Source organism: Chinchilla lanigera, unplaced genomic scaffold (assembly GCF_000276665.1).
Source record: "Chinchilla lanigera isolate Chin_1 unplaced genomic scaffold, ChiLan1.0 scaffold00001, whole genome shotgun sequence".
NCBI classification, from domain to species: domain Eukaryota; kingdom Metazoa; phylum Chordata; class Mammalia; order Rodentia; family Chinchillidae; genus Chinchilla; species Chinchilla lanigera.
In genome coordinates, this window is record NW_004955402.1 from 9,917,098 (window position 1) to 9,937,659 (window position 20,562).

Genomic DNA, 20,562 nt, shown 5'->3' on the forward strand with positions numbered 1-20,562 from the left:
TGTATTTCAGTGAGCTAAATCCCCAGCCTGAGTTTACTCTAAAATAGGAAGATTACTCTGGATTATCCATGCGGCACCAATGTCATCACAAAGGCTTTTGGAAGAAGATGATAAAATCAAAGTGATGCAATATGAGAAGCATTCAGCCTGTTGTTGGCTTTGAAAGGAAGGGAGCCACTAGCCAAGGAATTCAGGCAACACTTAGAAAATGAGAAAGTAAAGGAAATGAGCTACACTCTTCAGATTCCAGAAGGAATGCATCCCTTGATTTTAGCCTACTAAGACCAATAGCAGATTGCTGACCTATAGAACTGTATGATAATAACTTTTTTTGTTTGTGTTGTTACAGCAACAATATAAAACTAAAATAAATGGAATATTATTCAGTAATGTCATGGCTTGGATCTTGAATATCTCCGAGAAGAGTTGGTCCTCAGTTCAGCAGTGTCTGGAGGAGAGGCTTAGGGAAGTGTGTAAGTCAGCCTAGGGGCTTTGATCTCATGGATGGCTCAACCTAACAATGGGCTCGTGACTGACTCGACTACTGAGAGATGGTGGAGCCACTCCCTCCCCGCCTCTGGACACCGCGAGCCTTCTCAGCACATACTCCTGCCACCGTGCTATTCCCTTCACTGCAGGCCCACGGCAATGGAGCTGGCAGACCATGGACTGAAACTGCTGAAAATATGAACCAAGATACATTTTTAGGGAAACAACTTTCTTTTAAGTTGTTTACTTCATGTATTTTGTCACAGCAGTGCAAAGCTGTCTAACACAAACACGGACACGTGCCACAAAGGGATAAACTTGGAAAATATCATATTAAGTGAACGAATCCAGTCATAAAAGCCCAGAGCATACAATGCCATTTACACGACATATCCGGAATAAGCATCTCCAAAGAGCCACAGAAACTCGTGGTTGCCTGTGGCTGAACATGGGCTGGGGCGTGACCATTAACGGGTCCAGTTTGTTTCGGGACCGAGGGAATGTTCTAAAATTGATTGTGGTGACGGTAGAATATCTCAGTGAATACAGAGCAATTGCATGGTACATGAATTGGATTTCAATAAAGTTATAAAATATACATACTCATATGTAAATTATTTATAAAAACATAATTCTCTGCTGAAAACCCTTCAGTCATTTGGATAAAGTCCAGCCCCTTAGGCGTGCGCAGGAAGCCCTTCATTACCTGTTCTCTCCTCACCCCAGCCACCTCTCGTGCTGCTCTCCAGCGTGCACTCTGGAACCCAGACACCCTAAATGATTTGCAGTTCTCCTCATCTTTATACCTTTGCGAACTGCTTTTCTGAGCTGGGCGTGGGGGTGCGCACCCGTAATTCCAGCGCCTGGCAGGCTGGAGGATGAAGGTGGAAGTCTGAGGCCAGCCTGGGCTGCAGGGTGAATTCAAGGCGGGCCTGGATTACACAGTGAGACCCTGTCTCCCCTGCCGCTGCCCCCCCCCAGCTGCTTTTCATCCACGGGAAGCCTTTCCTGCATCACCCCCGTGCTTAGTTCGGATACTTTTTGGTAATTTCCTCTACATTTGTCTGTCTCCACTGTTAAAGTTCTTAAAATCTCTTTTTGTGTGTGTGACAAGGACCAAACTCAAGGCATTAACACAAGCTACACAAGTATCCTACCACTGACTACAGCCCCAGCCCTAAGCTCTTAAAGTTTTATATCTTACTCTTTTTTCTTTTATTTTAGTTTAATGAATATGTGTGTGTAGTGCATAATGTTCAAATTCCCTGGGGGAAGTTGGTACATGTACGTAGCACACCTTAATTCCTTTTCTCTTCCCCTTCCCTCTCCTCCCTTTCTCCTCTACCCATCTCTTGATCCCTTTCCTTTCTTTCCTTCACATGTTTGCAGCACGTAACATTTATACTCCTTGTGTGGAGTTGGTACGTGTCCAGAACACATCTGAATTTCTTCGCTTCATCCCTTATCTCGCCCCTCCCTCCCCCTCCATCTCTTTATCCCCTTCCCTCCTTTGAGAAGAGTCTATCTCCCTACTTCTTATAATCTTTTATTTTGCTCTATTTTTACTTATATTTTATATGAGAAACCATGTGATATTTAAGCTTATATACCTGATTTATTTCACTTAACTATATTGGATCTTATTCTTAAATAGCTAGGGTATATGCTGATTATAAATTCATTCCAAAATTTTCTTGACAATTTAGTTTCTTGATTATAGTGCCTAATTCATCATATATAAATTACATTTTGGTATCTTTGTCTCTTCAATATACTATGAACTCCTCCATCTTATTCAGTTTTGTATTTCTTATGCAACACAGCCCCAGGTACATAATAGACATTCTATCATACAGTGGGTGGGTATGTATTATGTATACTTCTTTTCAGGTTCTTTTACAAGTGTGTCGGCTGAAGAAGTGGCCAGAAAACAATTAAGCAATGACTGTTACACCTTTTTGGTTTTTAGACCACTAACATTTCAATGGCTTTCTGAAAGCTCCAAAATGTGTTTTTATTTTTTTTTCCAAAATGTGTTTTTAAAAACTAACATTTGCTGCAAGTGCAATTCAAAAATATAGATATATACAAGAAATTCAGTTTGTCTAATGTATAAAGAAACGTGCAGAGAGATGACTTGTTTAGCAACATGCTCAAGTTGATTAAAACACACATAATTAATTTAACAATTGAACATTTCTCCTTCGCAGACACTAATTTGAAACAATCTGTCTTTGTTTGTAGGAGACCATTGAATCCCTGGCCTCAAATAGAATTCACTAGTCTATTATACTAACACAATGGTTGTGAGAATGTGCATGCCTGGTGAGTATTAAGCACTGACATCCAGGGGTCAGGTGGAATAGTGTTTTTAAACTCAATCTAATCAGCCTTTATTATAGAAGCAGTAACAAATACTACAAATGCTTTCACAGAAATAATTCCCATGCTCATCACATCTCAGGGTTCATAGATTCCAATCTGAATGTTCAAATGTATTTTCCGTATAAGATAAAATAACATGGTAATTTTGAGAGCGTTGCAAGAGACAGTTGACCCTAAGCAGACTTATTGGAAATAACAATGTATATCCAGTTACATGTGAAGAGTCATGTAACTTTCTTCTAAATTTTTTTCTGTGCTAAGGATCAAACCTAGGGTCCTGCACATGCCAGGCACACACTTTACCACCGAGCTACACCCCTTGTCATCTCATTGTAGAGATAAAGAAATAAGTTAAAGGACGTTAAGTAATTGGCTCAAGATCATGCGGTAACAGGAATTGCAGCCTTGCTAGTGCATGCCTATAATTCCATCACTCTGGGAGGCAGAGGCAGGAGGATTGCAAATTCAAGCCAAGGCTGGGCAACTTGATGACTTAGCAAGACGCTGTCTCAAAATAAATATAAAAAAGGGCTGGGGTGTAATTCGCTCTGTGAAGGCCCGGAATTTAATCTGTGGTACCACAGAAAGTTACCCTCCCCTCCACCATTATCTTCCCCTCCCCTAATAGCCCCTTTCGACTTTCAGGGTTTTTCGTGTGTTGTTTTGTTTGGGTTTTGCTCTTAGATTCCACGTTTGAGAGATAACATGTGGTACTTGTTTTTCTGAGACTGGCTTATTTGGTTTAACATAATGATCTCCAGGTCCATCTATCTTCCTGCAAATGGCATGATTCTTTTTTAATGCCTGTATACTCTCCTGCTTTTTGAACATAAAAATAGCAGAGGCCATTCTGTAATGAACTCTCCACCTCCATGCTTTTAATCATCTGTCCTCAAAGTTTTTATGTAGTTTCGGATGATTAGGTTACAAAACAGATACCAGAAGTTCATCATTTTGGGGCTAATGATTCCTTTCAATGACTTAAAATGTTCATGGGTTAGAAAGCCCCGTACTGCTGTCACTTCTCTCCTAATCTCCAAGCAATCTCAATCAACATAATCCCAATCAAAGTTCTAGCCTTTTCTGTAGATATTACAAGGCTGGTTCTAAAACTGACTCTGACATAATACTAGAAAGCTGGTTCCAAAAGTGACTATAACTTATACAGTCAAAACAACTTTTAAAAATTTGGAACATTCACAAATTTGCTTTCAATCCTTAATTTAAAGCTCCAGAAACCAAGAACGTATAGAATTGAGGAAAAATAGATAATAAGATGAGTGAAGCAAAATAAAGTATCTAGACATAAACTCACAAGAAGATGAGTACTTGAAATTCTTCTAAAGTTTATTCTTTAATTTAAGGTTATTCTAGAGAAATGAGGATGTAGTCAGTGGCACAGAGCATGCTTGGCAAAAGACCCTAGGTTCAATTCCCAATAACACACACACAACAAAAATCAAATTAATTTTTTTACCAATGTATAAAAACATAAAAATTATACATGTTATTTATGTGCCATGTGATTTTTTGATACCTGTATATGCTGAATAATGTTTAAACCAGGTTAAAGTTATCTGTCTCCTCAAACACACAATTCTTTGTGGTGAAAACACTCAAAATAATGTCTTCTAGCTTTTCTGGAATCAACATTACTTTATTGTGCCAGGCGTGGTGGCCCACGCCTGTAATCCCAGCACTTGGGAGGCTGAGGCAGGAGGATCATTACAAGTTCAAGACCAACCTGAGCTACAAAGTGAGCTCAAGGCCAGCCTGAACTGCACAGCAAGACCCTGCCTCAAAAATACGAAACAACAACAACAACAACAACAAAAACACATTACTTTATTGTTATCTATATTCACCACATTGTCCACACAAGAATTTATTCCTGCTACCTAGCTGATTTTTTATATTACACCATGTAGACATTTGTCCAAATATAACATGGTATCTCATGAATATGTATGACTTTTATGTTTTATGTATCAGTTAAAAATAAATTTGCTATCCAAAGTCACCCTACTGTGAAGTAGCACAAAAGAATTTCTTATACTACCGATGGTCAACTGGTCAACTGATCCTTGACAAAGGAGCAACACAATTCAGTTGAAAAAGGACAGTCTTTTCAGTAAATGAACCCCAAATAATTAAACATCCATATATATAACAAATGAAGCTTACACCATACTTTCATAACTGATAAATCAGTAATCCTGAATTTCAGAAAATAATTGAATATAGCCACTAAGGCAGTGTTTCCCAAATTTTTAGTCATGAGATGTAACCCATCAATGAGTTGTGAACTCTCTTTCGTGTGCTGTGTCTGGCATTTTAAACACATAGTAGAACTCAACAGGAGACATCAGAATCGTTGCCCATAAGGTGATGAGTATTAGCGAAGGGTTTGCTGCAGTTTCACATTGTATGCTTGTGTGAACTATATTCTTGTGGCAGGAAAACAGCAACCATTGTCAGCGTGTTTTTTAAGAGACAGAATTTATCATTTTTTAAAAATTTTATTTTAAAGAGAAAAAATAAAACAAAATTTCAAAGCAAGTTAATAGGAGATAAACAATGGCTAATACACTGCACACCGTTATCTTTAAATTAATTACTCAGAGTACAAGATATCGGCTTTTAATTATCCAAACAATATTAGCACAAACATTTCTTTTGAGTGAATTGAGAGAAATAAGTAGTATAACTATCTTAACGATCTCGTGTGTGTGTGTGTGTGTGTGTGTGTGTGTGTGTGTGTGTGTGTGTAGGCTTTTCCCTGGTTCTTCTTTCCCACATCCCAGTTTCTCTTTCTTTTTAAGCAGTTTCTTCCCATTTCACAATATATACTGTACATTTTGGATCCTATTTACTCTTTTAGCTTCTCACACCAGGGACACAATATGTTTATACATGTGAGTCTGATTTTTTTTCACTTATGAGTATGGTCTCTATTCGCATCCATTTACCTATAAAAGTGTCCAGTTTATCCTTCTTTATGACTCCGTAGTACTCCATTGTATAAAAAGAGCACATCTTCTTTATCCATTCCTCAGTTGATGGGCATTTTGGGTTGTTTCCAAGATTTAGCTATGACAAGTTGTGCTGCTATAAACATGGATGCACATGTATCTCTATAGTACAATGCTTTTAATTCTTCTGGGAAGAGACCCAGCAGAGGAATCGTTGGGTCAAATGGGACTAAGATAGAATTTAATACAGGAAACTGCTCACGTAACTGATGAGAGCTGAGGTGCTGGAGAGAGAAAGCAAAGCAACTGGAGATGAACAGTGAGAGAAACCACTGATGCCTTCCCACCGAGGGGCGAAGTGTGGGACAGAGTTGCCGAGTTCCAGAGCTGGGACTGTCCAAGAAACCTAAGCTACAGGGGGACAGCTTCGGCTGGTGAGCAGAGAGCAGGCTCAGTCACCGTCAGAGACACACAACAAGCAAAGAAAGGTGGGGAGACTCACCTAAGCGTTTCTGCTCTCCCCACCCGCAGTACTGTGGCAGGATCAGCCGGGTGTCGGTTCAACAAGCACAGAGAGCGATAATGAGCCCTTCCTGGTCCTCGTCACGGCGCAGGAAGTCATGTTTGCAATCCCATGGAAAAGTTACTGGGGTTCTAGAGAGTTGATTCCAATCTACCACTTCCAGCGCAACCCATGGCGAGAACAGAGGCACTGAGGCGTGTTCGTAGTTATGGGGAGCCCAGGGGTCCTAAGTCCAGCCATGATGATTGCCATCCGGAACAAAGGCCTCCACCCAAGGCCGAACCTGGGTTTTATTCGTTCATGAAGAAGGGAGTGGCTTGAGGATGAGTGACGGTGAGAATCACGGGAAGCAGGTGAGTGCCATGAGCTGGGCTAGGTAGGAGGCCTGAACTCACCTCTTCAATACGCAGAGACAAGGATATGCAGAAAGAGTAATCTGCATGACACAATTGAGGCAGTGTCTAATGTCTCCGGTCTGTGCTTCAGCTCTGATGTGTGATGTTTGAAGCCCCAAGAAGTCAGACTCTCTATCCCGAGGCTCGATCAGCCAGTGGTGTGGAGCACCGGCTCACATATCCTGCTTCATCCCAGCTCACTCGTGGGAACAACGGGGGATCCAGGTCTGCCATCTCCAAAGACTACCATCAGCACCTTGGCTAGACCCATATGCATTGCTTACAGCTCTGTACATGTCAATAGGGTCAGGCTTGGCCAAAATGGAGGCACTGCTCCTCCCTGAAGGACAGTCGTCCAGGTGGTCCTCCACAGGCGCCTCAACCTGCAGCCTGTTGAAAGGCTGGAGATGTAGCTTGCCCAGCGCGCACAAGCTCCTGGGTTCAGTCCCGGGAGTGGAAAAACAAATCCCAGCCCGTTGGGATCGGCTCCCCTGGGTTGTAGTCGCAGAACAAGGGATGGATCTGAGAGCAAATGGGCCTCGCAAATGGATACACTTGCGAGGCAGAATGTATTTCTGAATGAGGGTCAGATTTTAAAAGGCTTAAATTATCTTAGCAAAACTAGCATGTACATTACGCTCTTTCTCTGTATGGAGAGAATTAAAATGACTCTTTTGACCACTAGAGGATGCCAAAATTTACCTTTTTATGATGTGCTTGAAGAAGGGGGTTTGAGCCGGGCGGGCGTGGTGGCGCACAGCTGTAAAACCAGCACTCGGGAGGATGAAACAGGAGAATTGTTGAGGGTTCAAGACCAGCCTGGGCTACAAAGTGAGCTCAAGGCCAGCCTGAACTGCATAGCGAGACCCTGTCTCAAAAAGACAAAAACAACAACAAAAAGAAGGCAGTCTGAACTAACGAAGTCAGACGGGGAGATAACCCACTTCCTCAGTAGTTTTAGGATGGTCTTACAATGGTGTCTTACTAGAGAAAAATTCCTACTAGATCTAGGTGCGATTTAGGGTAGAAAAAACAGTGCAGGCAGGGTTTCTATAAGCAGCAAACATGGAAGCAAAGGAACCAAATGCTCTGTGTTTGGTAGTGTACAAAGAGAATAACAGCAGCTAAAAATTGGCAAACGGGAATGAATCACCTGTCAGTGCCTTTGTGATTGAGAACTTTATAAAATTGCCTGGAACCACAAGGAAGCTATCAGCCAAAATTTACCTGCACCACCTTTTCCTGACTGATGGCTATCTCTGAGTTCAACTTCTAAAACCCTTTAAAAAAATTTTTTTTTAATCTTTTGAGACAGGGTTTCCTTCAGGAGTTCAGCCCGGCCTTGAGCTCGCTTTGTAGCGGAGGCTGGCCTCGAACTTGCACTGATCCTCCCGCCTCAGTCTCGCGAGTGCTGGGAGCTGGGATTACAGGCGTGCGCCGCCGCATCCAGCTCAAGTTCCAAAGCTTTGACCTTCTGTTATTTGGGGCTTATGATCTTGCGCCAAGAAATAGCTCCTAAAGCTCCCTCACTGGGTCGTCTGCTCGCCGCTCACCACCTCTCTGATTCTGAAACAAACCTAATGCTCGATGTCTTCTGCTTAAAAGCACTCCAGCACCTACATTTGAGCTTGATGTAGAAGTCCGTACTTCAATCCGTTTCTCTTCCGTCTGACCTCCTTTAGTTACCTTTTGCTGTGGTTCTAGTAATACTGCTGTAGGCTCAACCGGCTCAGTATAAAGAGGTCTTTTCAAAGGCGCTGAATGTTGTTCTGACGGATGGGTGGATGAACGGATGGATGCACGAAGACAATACGAGTCTCAGTTCTAAGTTTGAGCCGCGCTGACCCGGAGTCTTCCCGTCGGTGTTCTGGTTCTCGAAGATTATCAGCGTACCGCGGTGCTGCCATCTAGTGGTAGCATGGCCTCCCAGTGGGAAAAGGACTTGCAGAGAAGCTTAAATGTAAAATGAAAGTAAATATCACAATTCTTCTTGAGGTCCTAGCTGCTTTTAATTGCCTCTCTTGGTTATCTTTGACAGTGGCAGCATCTCATTTTGATTGTTTAATACTTGTGCAAAGAGCAGTATCAGGGTTTTATAAACAAATGTCACCACCCTCTGCACCATATGGCAGGTATGTCCTCTTTAGTATAATGAATGGCAGAGGTCTGTGTGTTTTGAGACGCTCTCTGGACCCATGATCTCTAGAGTGTGGTGACCAGCTGTTTTAGAAAGTTTAATAATTTTATTGCTTTTGTGCTTTCAGTTTTAATTTGATAAGTCCCTTTAAAGAATGCTCTTTTTATTCTGTACAAATAGTAAAGTCCTTGTTAATAAAAAGTCAGAACATAGTATTATGGAAAAGTAAAAATAAAATGGCGGTACAATTAAGGAAACCAAGAGTATAAAATCGGGACTCCATGTAACACGAAGCCATATTGTACGATGAAGTTGCTTTGGCTGAAAGGAGTTGAAATTGCGCCAGGCTATCCTGAGAGATTAGGAACCCTTTTTAAGGACCTAACGTTTGCTTTAAGTGAAATGTTTGGGGACTGTTAATATCTTCACATTTGAATGGGCTTTAAGAGTCCTGTGGAAAAGAATCTGAACTCTTTCACAACTGGACATGACTGATGGATTCTGGTGTTACCAGGCCGGTAATGTTAGAGACCGAAAAGACTGATCGGGAGAAATGCCTGTGAAGGACAAGAGCATGAGGCAGGTGGAGGCAGGCTGTGCCTCAGATTGTGCTGCTGGCCTGACACATGTCCAAAAAGAGGGAGAAGGAAGGAGGCTGGGAGAGCGGGAAGCAGCTCAGTTCTCGGAAAGTTTTGGCCAGGTGGACGGGGAGATTGCAGGTCCAAGCCACCCACCCTGCACCCTGCAGGAATAAACCTAAACCAATCTCCTGACCACACTCAGCGCTTAGCAGAGCAAACCCGAAGGAGGTGTTGGTGTAAACACGGAGGTGGACTGGGGAGCAGCTTCTCGTCAACCGTCCTCCTCGCACTGGGAAGCCCAAACAGTGCATTCTCATGACTGCCAGAGCACCCTTCTGTTAATCTGCTGTTAAGTATAATAAGATCAGCTGGGCTAAATAGAGCCGAGGTTCGGCAGGGCTCCCACTTGCGGAGTGACCTCCCCTCTTGTGCCTCTTTCTAACTTTGGCACAAGTAATGTCTTGCCTAATCAAACCTGCTGCCTGCTTCCCTGCGGTCCGTCTGTTTCAGGGCCACTAGCCACAGCCCTCTGATCACTGCCTGCTGCGGAAGTTACCTTCCAATCTCTGCACGCCTGCTGTTTGTGCTGCCCTTCGCCACGGCCCGCATACTGACCCTCACATCTCTTGGAAGTTCTGGATCAGCTGCCCACCAAGTGGCCTCCCCATAAGACATGAGATGCCTCTGCCCACCCCTGGATTTCAGGTTTTTGCTTGCTTGCCTCTCAGTGCCCAAAGGAAATGCCATCTTGTTATGAGAGACAGCTATCTCAGTGTCCTTTTATTCGTGTGGTGCACAAGCTGTATTTGTATATTTTCTTTTGCCTTGGTTACACAAACAGTAGTGACTACATATACTTTTCTGCATTTTTTGTTCTCGCTTAACTACATACCTTGACAGCCTTTCAATCATTTCATAAAGAACTTTATTTTTTATGGCTGAATGGTACTGTTTGTATAGACTTACTACTCATCATGCGAGCGGTTTCCCAATCAAAGGTTGCTACCAATCTCTCACAAGCAATGCTATAATGAATGCGTGTCATTTTCAACATGTGGGAATTGTTGAAAGGTAATGAAAGCCAGGCATTAAAGCAGTGGAAACAGATTTGATTCAGTAACTCTAGCAGTAGGGGAGAGAGCTAAATTCCATCAAAGTGGGTGGAGAAGTAACTGGGCATTTGGGTATTGATCTTTTTTTTTTGGTACCAGGAATCGAACTCAGGACCTTGTGCTTGCCAGGCAGGCACTTGTGCTGCTGAGCTATATCCCTGGCCGTACGTATTGGTCTTTATTGAACAGAAGCTGTTTTAGACATATAAATGCCATTTATAAGAGTCATTATAATGTGTTTTTAAAAGCAGAAAATAGAAATTATTAAATCTAGTTCCAGGTAGGTATTCTTATTTTAATTAATCTTTTAAACTTATGCATAAAAAACATAGAAGTTGTACATATTAATGGAATATCACATGATGTTCAAATACACGTACTTTATGTAATGTTATTATAATGCATACAATCACATTGAAGTACCTATCTCCTCAAACATTTATTATTACTTTATGGTAGAAACATGCAAAATCCTTTCTTTTAGTTTTTCTTTCTTTTTTTGAGTCAGGGTCTAGCTATGTAGTCGTGGCTGGCCTTGAACTTGCTGTGTGTCCAAGGCTGGCCTTGAACTCACAGCGATCCTTCTGCTTTAGTTTTTTTAGTGCTGGTCTTACAGGCATGCGCCTCCACACCCAGCTCTTTTAGTTTTCTGAAATACACAGTACCTTATTGTTTTCTATGTCACCCTGCTGTGCAATTGCTCATCAGATGCTCTTGCTGCTCTCGAGCTGTAATAGTAGCCACCGATTAGACTTTCCCCATCTCCCTCCTTCCTACTTGCCCCAGCCTCTCGTAGCTACCATTTCACTCTCAACTTCTACGAGATCAGCATGTTTATAGTTCATGTCTGAGTAGGGTCATGTGGTACATGTCTTTGTGTCTGGCTTATTTCTCCTAACAGGATGATCTCCAGTTCCATCCCTATTGATGCCAATGACAGGGTGTGTTCTTTTTTGGCTGAAAAGGAGCCTACCGTGTATATGTAATACATTTTCTCTACCCATTCACTGGCTGTTGGACACCAGTTGAGTCTATATCTTGGCTATCACAAATAGTGCTGCAATCAACCTGGGAGTGCACCTGCCTTTTTGACACTGGCAGTGTCATTTCTGATTTCATTTCTCCTGGATATCTACCTAGCAGTGGGATTGCTGGATCGTGTGGTGGTCCATTGTTATCCCAGCAGGAATCCCGTCCTCATAGGATGTAAGGCAGTAACTCTTTCATCTGAAATTGTTAGAAGAGAATTATTTTGAATACAATTATTCTATATGTAATTGAAACTTATTCCTCTAAGCACTTTATGTTCATGAAGAGCTCCTGGCAAGGCATGTAGCACAAAGACACGTTTAGTAAGTCTAGTGGTCCCCCCTTACCCACAAGGGGGTATTCCAAGGCCTCTCAGCAGACGCTCGAACCCACGGGTAGCATCGAACTCTGTATCTACTGTTTTTTCCCTGTACATGCATACCTATGGTAAAGTTTAATTTTTAAATCAAGTGTCGTAGGAGATTAATAACAAAATGGTAAACAGAGCAATTGCTGTAATAAACTGACGTAAGTGTAGTCCTCCTGCAGTGTCTTACCTCTTCTTTGCACTACAGTAACATTTTCAGGCTACAGCTGACTCCTGGTAACTGAGACCACGGTTAAGGGCGCGCAGTGGTTATCCCTTGAGGAAGGTCAGAGGGGGAGAGGGGGCCGTAGCCCCGCGTGCTGTAGTGAAGTGGCACTTGTGTGCGACCGCGACCCACGCGGGATCTCCTGCCCTGGCTCTGACAGCTCTTTGCTAATTGCACATTCACTGTCAACATAATTTCCTCGTCGTTCGGGTAGCCGACTGGCACTCTTACTGTGCACACTATGCCTGTGCCTAGTACTTCCTCTGTCTCTAAGCTTTGTATTTTTCCGATTATCTGTTGCGTATTAGTCAAGAGCCAAGCCCTGTAGAAATTCGTGTAGTATAAGTCATTTTTCATAGAGGTAGACTTAGTTTTCATATATCACACACACACACACACACACACACATCATTTTTGTATGTGTGATGGTGGTGCTAGAGATTGAATGCAAGCCCTCACACATGGGCTGACAAGCACTCTTCCACTGAGCTACATCCCCAGCCCATAGTTTTCTAATGTTTTCTTGAGGCTGTACATACAAAGAGATTTGTGTTATATAATATAGCATTACCTAGTATATAGTGTGGGTATAAATGTGTTATTTGTTGTGCAGCATTTACTATAATTTTTTTGGTTCTTTTTTTTGAAACACGGTCTTGCTTTACAGTTCAGGCTGGCCTTAAACTTACTATGTAGAGGCTCGAGGCTGGCTTCGAACTCTCAGCAGTCCTCCTGCCTCAGCCTACTGAGTGCTGGGATCATAAGCGTGGGCCACCATGCCTGGCTCATATAGTATAGTTTTGTTCATAAGTAGTATATGTTATTTATAACTAGCTTATGTCATAAGTAATTAAAAGTTGTACAATTAGTATTACAGTATGTGGTAAAATACAGCATTATATAGTACTGTAATATACTATCGTCTTATCAGTCTGTAGTCTTTCAGGTCCCCACCAGTCCTCGTAATTACTCACAGAGATCAATCACATCCTCCCATGAGAACCAAGAAGTGCGTCACCTTCTTACACTGCAACGCTCCCATCCTATCTCTGCTGTCAAGTGCAGTTCCTGGGTGGGCTGCAGGGTTTACAGGCCCCGCTCCCCTAGACTCTGAGCTACGCGGGTAGAGTGAGGAGGGTGAGTGAGTGTCTGTGGCCGTGTTTGAGGACGGAGTACCACGTCCGGTCCTTCCCTGGTAACTTCTCGGTTCCTACAGCTCCAGCCCTATCAGCACAACTGCGATTCTAAGGAAGTGAGCCATTCTTGACTCAGGATTTTGATTCATCATCAGCGGCTTCAACAGCAGCTTTCTTAGATGCCATTGCTTACTGATCCACAATATGCAGGGCCTATGATGATAGCCAGGTTTGGGTTTGGGCTTTATATGTTTCGTTGCTCTCCAGGATCCCTGGTGAAGTTGCACGGGGCTGGTGACACTCATTCGAAAGAAGTAGCAGGCTAGCAAGCCAATCTTCAGAAGCTTTGAGGTTTCACATTTTCATAACCAGTCATTTTCAGTAAGAAAAAGGCAGAAGGGAAGAGGAACAAACAGGGCAAGGCTGGGACAAGAAAAGTCACAAAAATTGCATAGGAAGGTTGGTCAATGTGAATGTGACGAGGCCAGCTGAACGGTAGGATGTTAGGGTGCTGTCCCCCGCAGAGGCTGGGAGACTTGGCCTAAGCTTCCAGATTGCTACATTTCAAAGGAATGGCTTTCACATCCTTCAGAGAGACACACATAGGAGATCATGTATTTCAAAAGGACAAATGGAGGATTTATGATTGTACAATTTTTAAAAAAAACCACACAAATTCTCTAAGAAAGAGAGGGAGTCAGGTGTTAGCTAGAACAAACTGAGCCTGAGCTTTTTCAGACGACAGCTCAGAAGGAAGCCGAGTTGTCCCAGGGACGCACTTGAGGCTCACAGAAGCCGTGCTAGGGTTGGTCTAGTCTTCCAGTGCCGGGGTTTGAATGAGGTCATTATGTGCCAACTGTTCCTTTGTAGTTCTCAGAATGTAGCTATAAGATAAAGTCTAGAAGTGCAGTCACTGGGTCAAATTGCCCTCCTGAGGAAAGTTACCAGTTTATGCTCCTATCCAGAATGTATGAAAACACCTGTTTCCTCATTTTCACTCATTCCCGGCTAACACCAAGATTTACCACATTAGGTCCTAGTGAATATCTTAGGAAAATACCATATTTCCCTGGAGCTTTAAATTCAATTATTATAAATGAGATTGAGAATATTTTTACATGATTACATTTATTTGTATTTCTTTCTGTGAGCTTCCTGACCATGTCTTTTCATTTAACTTTAGATTGCATTGTTGGAAATTTTGTATGTTATTTAATAGCCCTCTATATAGTAAAGAAATTATCTCTTTTTTGTGGGGTTTTTTTTGTTTTGTTTTGTTTTGTTTTTTTTTTTTTGGTACTGGGAATCGAACTTGGGACCTTGCACTTGCCAGGCAGGCACTTGTGCCGCTGAGCTATATCCCGGCCCTCTTTTCTTGTGATATGTACATTTTCCTAGATTATAGTTAGTATTTTAACTTTGATTATACTGTTCCAGTCATGATAAGAATTTATTTTTATGTAACCATATTTGTTAGGTTTCTTTTTTCTATCAAGGATTTTGTATCATCCTTAAAGAAGCATTCTTCATTCTGACATTACTTTTTAAAATCTCAAATGGCTTTATCTAGTGCTTTGATAATTTAAATTTTTAATCCATTAGGAATTTGCTCTGACATAATATGTGAGCAATGAATCAAACTTTTTTTTTTCCTACATGGCTAACCATTTCTTCCACTATCATGATTTAATATTCCAATTTCCCCTTTAAGTTAAAATGACATATTTAGCTTATCTTAGAGATTTTCTTTGTTCAAGTTCCTGCATTTTAATTAAGCTTTTATCTTTTAAATGAAAGCTATACATACAAATAGGTTAGAGTTTAACATTTATTCTAGGTTTCATTTTTAAAAATCGAAGTTACCCATACCGATAGTTTAGAGTTAAATAATTATTCTAGGTTTGTTGCCCAAGAAAAGCACTCTCTGTCCTCGCCATATTTCCCCATGAGCAGTCCAATCTGTTTCTCCTGTTGGGTTATTGTTTTGGAATTTGTCTCCAAGCCTTTAAATAGAACACATTTATATTTCTTAACTTTTAAACCCTAGTAGTTCAGTATTATCCTACGAGGCGCCGTTAGAATTTAACTCCTTTCCCACCCTTCATACACACGAGTTAAGACGCTTCTCAACATCGTTCTGACGCAGCTGGCTCAACCGAAAGACCATGTTTGTACCACTACCACCATGTAACATACCTCAGTGTTGTAGGAACTTGTGATTACTTTTCCTTTCCTATACTTTTTGTCTACCCAGAGTTCATAGTTGTTCCAATTGTGTTCATTTATTTAATTTTTAAAGTTTTAAAGTACTGCTCATTCATTTATTCAGCTTTTAAAGTTTTAAAGTATTGCTCATTAATTTAACTTTAAACTCTCTGCCAGATTTCTAAGTGACTTCACAGATGTTCAAACACACCAGCAATTTGGATTCCATTTGAATCCTGATCCTTTATAAATGACTTTTTTTCTCATAATTTATAAGGTCTTTTTGTCCCAAATTTTCTGATTTTTACAATGATGTGCTGTATTACACAGGCTTCTCCAGAGAAAGAACCAATATAATACATAGAAAGAGGTTTTACGTTTTTTTGTTTTTTGTTTTTTCTTTTGGTTTTTTTCTGGTACCGGGAATCAAACTCACGACCTTGCGCTTGCCAGGCAGGCACTGTGCCACTGACCTAAATCCCCAGCCCCTGTTTTTTGTTTTTTCAATAAGAAATTGGCTCATATGTGTATTGAGATTGGCTGCAGGGTGGGCTTGGAGTTAGAGACCCAGGAAAGTGGATGTCTAGTTGGTTGCAGACCAGCAAGTGTTGGAAGTCTGAAGGCAGGTTGCTAGACAGGACCGGGAGAGAGGCTGTAGTCTGACTTTCCCCTGATTGACTGAGGCTCATCCAAATTAGGGAAGGCAGTCTGCTTTACTCAGCTCGGCTCATTTAAATGCTGACATCATTCAAAACACGCTCTCAGAAACACCCAGAATATTTGACCACCAAATTGACACATAAAGTTAACCACTGCATGTGTCTTGGTGTCTCTGTTTTTATCCATTGTACGGGGTATGGGTCTCCTTTAGACTAGAGATTCATGAGCTCCAGGGAACTTATATTCCCCCCCCCACACACACACACACTCTTCCCCGCCCCCCAGGGCCTCAGGCGAGCTAGGGAGCGCTCCACCACTGGGCCGTATGCCAGGCCCGGCTTCTGCATTTCCGAAGTCCTCTCACTAGGAATTCTACACTTTCTAACTGCACCTTGACTGTTCTGTCTGCTTTTCCCTCAGACGTCTCATAGCCCTCAGTTGTTTTCACCCTTTCAGGGGTAGGCATTGAAAAGCTGCTTGTAGGCTCCATGTGATGGTGCTGGCGGGAGCATTTACTGCAGATGACCTGCTCCACAGCGTGACCCGGCCAGCCTGCCTTGCTGGGAAACCATGGTCAGTATATTTAGCTCTGTTTTATTGGCCTGCTCAAATTCCTCCGAGGAAACTTCTGATCTTAAAGGAAGCAGCCTGGGGACCAGCGAGGCTTCGGCACCGCAGGATGCGGACGCATGCTTCCTTGGGCAATGTTTGCAGTGCTGTGCGCCACCTTCGTTCACGCCTCGTGTCTTCCAAACCAGCGCCCTGCTCTGCGCGGTCTCAAGAATGAGCGACAGTGGGCCGGCTGCGGAGGAGGGAGGACACCCTTTAACTCTTCATACACTGTCAGTCAGTTGTCCTGTTTTTAGCTTCTCCCCACCGCGCCACTTCCGCAGGAGCCATGCGGCGCTGCCTGAGGCCGCGGGGAGCCTGCGGTGAAACTGGGATGGGAGTCGGCCTTCGCTGCTGCTGACTTAAGGTTCTGTTTGCAGGGTAGCGATGAGGTGTGCTAAGCCATTTCCTTTTCCTTTTATTTTTTTAGTTTTTAAACATTTATTGGTACAATTTAATTATACATAATGATCACATTCATTATAGAGAATTTGTACCTGTGAACTATGTCTTGATTCTTCTTTTTCTCCCTCCTCCTCCCCTCCTCCCAATCCCCCTTCCCCTCCCCATGCACAAAGCTCTGCTTTCATTTATCCTTCTTTTCTCATTTTTTCTGTCCCTTCCTTCCTTTCGCCATCCCCTCTCGCTAGTTCCCTTTTCCTTTTGAACAATTTTTTCCTATTTCACAATATCTATTGTACATTTTTGTTCTTGTTTATATTTTCAGCTTCTCACACCAGAGAGACAGTGCAATGCTTACACATATGTGTCTGATTTATTTCACTTATGATTATGGTCTCAAGGTCCATCCATTTAGCTATAAATGTCCCAATTTTGTCTTTCTTTATGGCTGAGTAATATACCATTATATTAAAAAATACATCTTTTTTATCCATTCATCAGTTGATGGGCATTTGGGCTGTTTCCAAGATTTAGCTATAATAAACTGTGCCACTATAAACCTCAGTGCACATGTCACTGTGGTATGACATTTTTAATTCTTCTGGGAAGGTATCCAGAAGGGGAATAGCTGGGTTAAGTGGGACTTCCAATCCTAGTTTTGTAAGGAATTTCCACACTAATTTCCACAGTGGTTTCACCAGTCTACACTCCCACCAGCAGTGCAGCAAGGTTCCTTTCTCCCCACAGCCCCTCCAGCATTTGTTATTGGTTGATTTCTTGATGATAGCCATTCTTTCTAGGCTGAGATGGAATCTCAGTGTTGTTTTTATTTGCATCTCTCCAATGGCCAGTGACGCTGAACATTTTTCATCGACTTGCAGTTTGTATGTCTTCTGAGAAGTGACTCTTCATCCATCCCATCTGTTTTCTAGCTTCAGAATCTTGCTTCTGCTGCCTCTTTCGCCCTTTCCCTCCCTCCTTGTGGGTTTGCGCGTTTATGATGAGATCTTCCCGGTTCTAGTGGGGCTGGAGAAAGAGCAGACACAGGTGCCTGTGAGTAATACACTGTCAGTACCTGGAAGCTCTTTTGTAAGACCTTAAAACATAGCTTCCATTAAGGGAGTTCTACTCACTTTCTAGTTCTTTAATATTTTTGAAGTACAGAAGTTAAGAGTTCTAAAGATTGTCTCTGTGTTGATGCTGCCTTTCATTGTTTCCAAAGAAGCATTATGCTAAGGTTAGATAAATATGAATTTTCTTCCATCCTGAGGAAGACTGCCAAGTAGGCATGCTTCTTTCGACCCCTGATCCCAGTCTTCAGGTGGAGATTTCCACCTTCCACCTCCTTCGCATCTCTCCTGCTAGAGTCTCCAGTGCCTTTCAGAATCCCCACCGGAGCGTGTGCTCATTAACGTCCTCAAACAAGGCCTTTTCTTTGCTTCCACGTATATTTTTTATGCTTCAGGCCTTTGACAATCTTTCTTTCATATCCAAATGTATGTGTCCAGGGTCTGAGTTCATTACATAGTACTCTGCTCTTTCTTACCGCATAAAAGGTACCAAGAGCTATTTTGGAGGGAATTTACATTCATTATTGATTTACTCCTTAGGACAATCTGGTGTGGTAAATAGTATTAGTCCCCCTCCCCCCATTCTCTTGTCTTTTTGAGACAGGATCTCACTATGCAGTTCAGGCTGGCCTTCAACTCACTTTGTAGCGCGGCCTGGCCTTGTATTCATAGCCATTCTCCTGCCTCAGCCTCCCAAGTGCTAGGGTTACAAGCTTCAGCTGCTACACCCAATTTCTTAGTCCCTTTTTATAAATGAGTCAGTTGAAGCTTAGAGAAGTTACCCTTTTTTTGTCCTGGAAGCTGTCATGAGTCTATAACATAATAATCTTGTAACCCCACGTACACAGCACTTCTGAAACTAGATAGTATTTACTGTGCTGTCTCACAGAATAAGACTTAAAATTCTTAATGGCTACTTTAAAGACAAGATTTTAATATCAACAGTGAGTCCTGTGTTAAATTTTCAAGTGAAACAAAAGTTTTAGGCAGCTGGGCCCTTCACGGCCATTTAAGGTTACATCTCCCCCCAGCACGGCATCCTCTTGGAATTTATAACATTGTAATTAAAAGTGAGAGAAGATCATCTATGACCATGGAAAGCTCTGCGGGAGCTCATTATAAACTAAGCACTCAGCTGAGAAATTCTCATTTCTGAGCGGTGCATGTGGATGGGTTGGCATGCTGTAAACAGAGACTCGAGCCCCTTCTCCGCTTCACCCCTGGCTTTTCAACTCAAAGAAGGATTTTTATTTTTCATAGAAACAAAGGATATCAAAATCACAAGGCATCTTTGCTGATTATTTTTATCTAAGGTTAGAAAAACACATTCCTGTGATTTAACACACATTCCTTATCCTTACTAGGCTCTTAACTAGGTTTCCAGTAATAGCAGAGGGCTCTGTGTCTTCTCCAGAGATTCAGGATATCTTTGCACTAAGCCTGACCCTCAGCGGTCCGTCTCTCACTGTAACTTGATTGGGTTCCCTGGTTTCTTTTCTCTCCTCCCCTTCCCTCTATTCCCTCCTCCTTTTTCCCCTCATCCCTTCCTCCCTCCCTCCTATGCAGACTTCCTAAAGGACTAGTATGTGTATTATATGTGACATCAGAATGAACAAGGCCCTCCTTTCAAATAGTTCATGGCCTAAATAAACACCATAATACAATATGTAACACAATACACTTTAAAAACCCATTATGAGCCAGGGGGGGTAGTGCATGCTTATAATCCCGGGACTTCGGGAGGCTGAGGCAGGAGGATCACAAGTTTGAGCTCAGGCTAGGCAACTTAGTCTCAAAAAAAATTGCACCACTATCGTAGAGAGCTAAATTTGAGCTTTTCTCTTTTTACTTCCAAAGAATTGCAGTTTCAGACTCCTGTCCCTCCACAAAAACCCCTGAATCCTCGCAATATCCCTGTCTTCTGCTCTCGGTACATGGCCAATCAGTTTTTCCAGGCCAAAATTTCTGCTGTTTCTCTTAATGGCACTTAAAGCCTGCCCTTCCTCGCTGGCCCAAATTCAGTCAGTAGGCGCTGGCAATTCCTATCCCAAAATGCTTTCAACTGCCGACCTGCCCCCTTTGTGGTGGCTACTTCAGTAATCTAAGCGCCGTCTTGTCTCCCTTGGACTGCGTAGTGTTTCCTGGGTGGATTCTTATTTTTTTTTTTATTTTAAAAATAAAAGGAGGAAAACATTGACAGACAACCTTTTACAAAATAGCAAAAGAACAGTACAGACAATACAGAGTTACAAACAAAGTGGTAG

The 20,562-nt window shown here is 42.2% G+C and overlaps 1 protein-coding gene across 1 annotated transcript in view; it reads left to right on the top strand.

Moving 5' to 3' along the window:
* Greb1l (growth regulation by estrogen in breast cancer-like) overlaps positions 1–20,562 on the top strand; it is a 339,057-nt gene that overhangs the window by 51,164 nt on the left and 267,331 nt on the right. Inside the window, exon 2 of the mRNA XM_013503842.1 lies at positions 2,734–2,814. The gene's annotated coding sequence lies outside the window, so the exon portion shown is untranslated. The remainder of the gene's footprint in view (positions 1–2,733; positions 2,815–20,562) is intronic.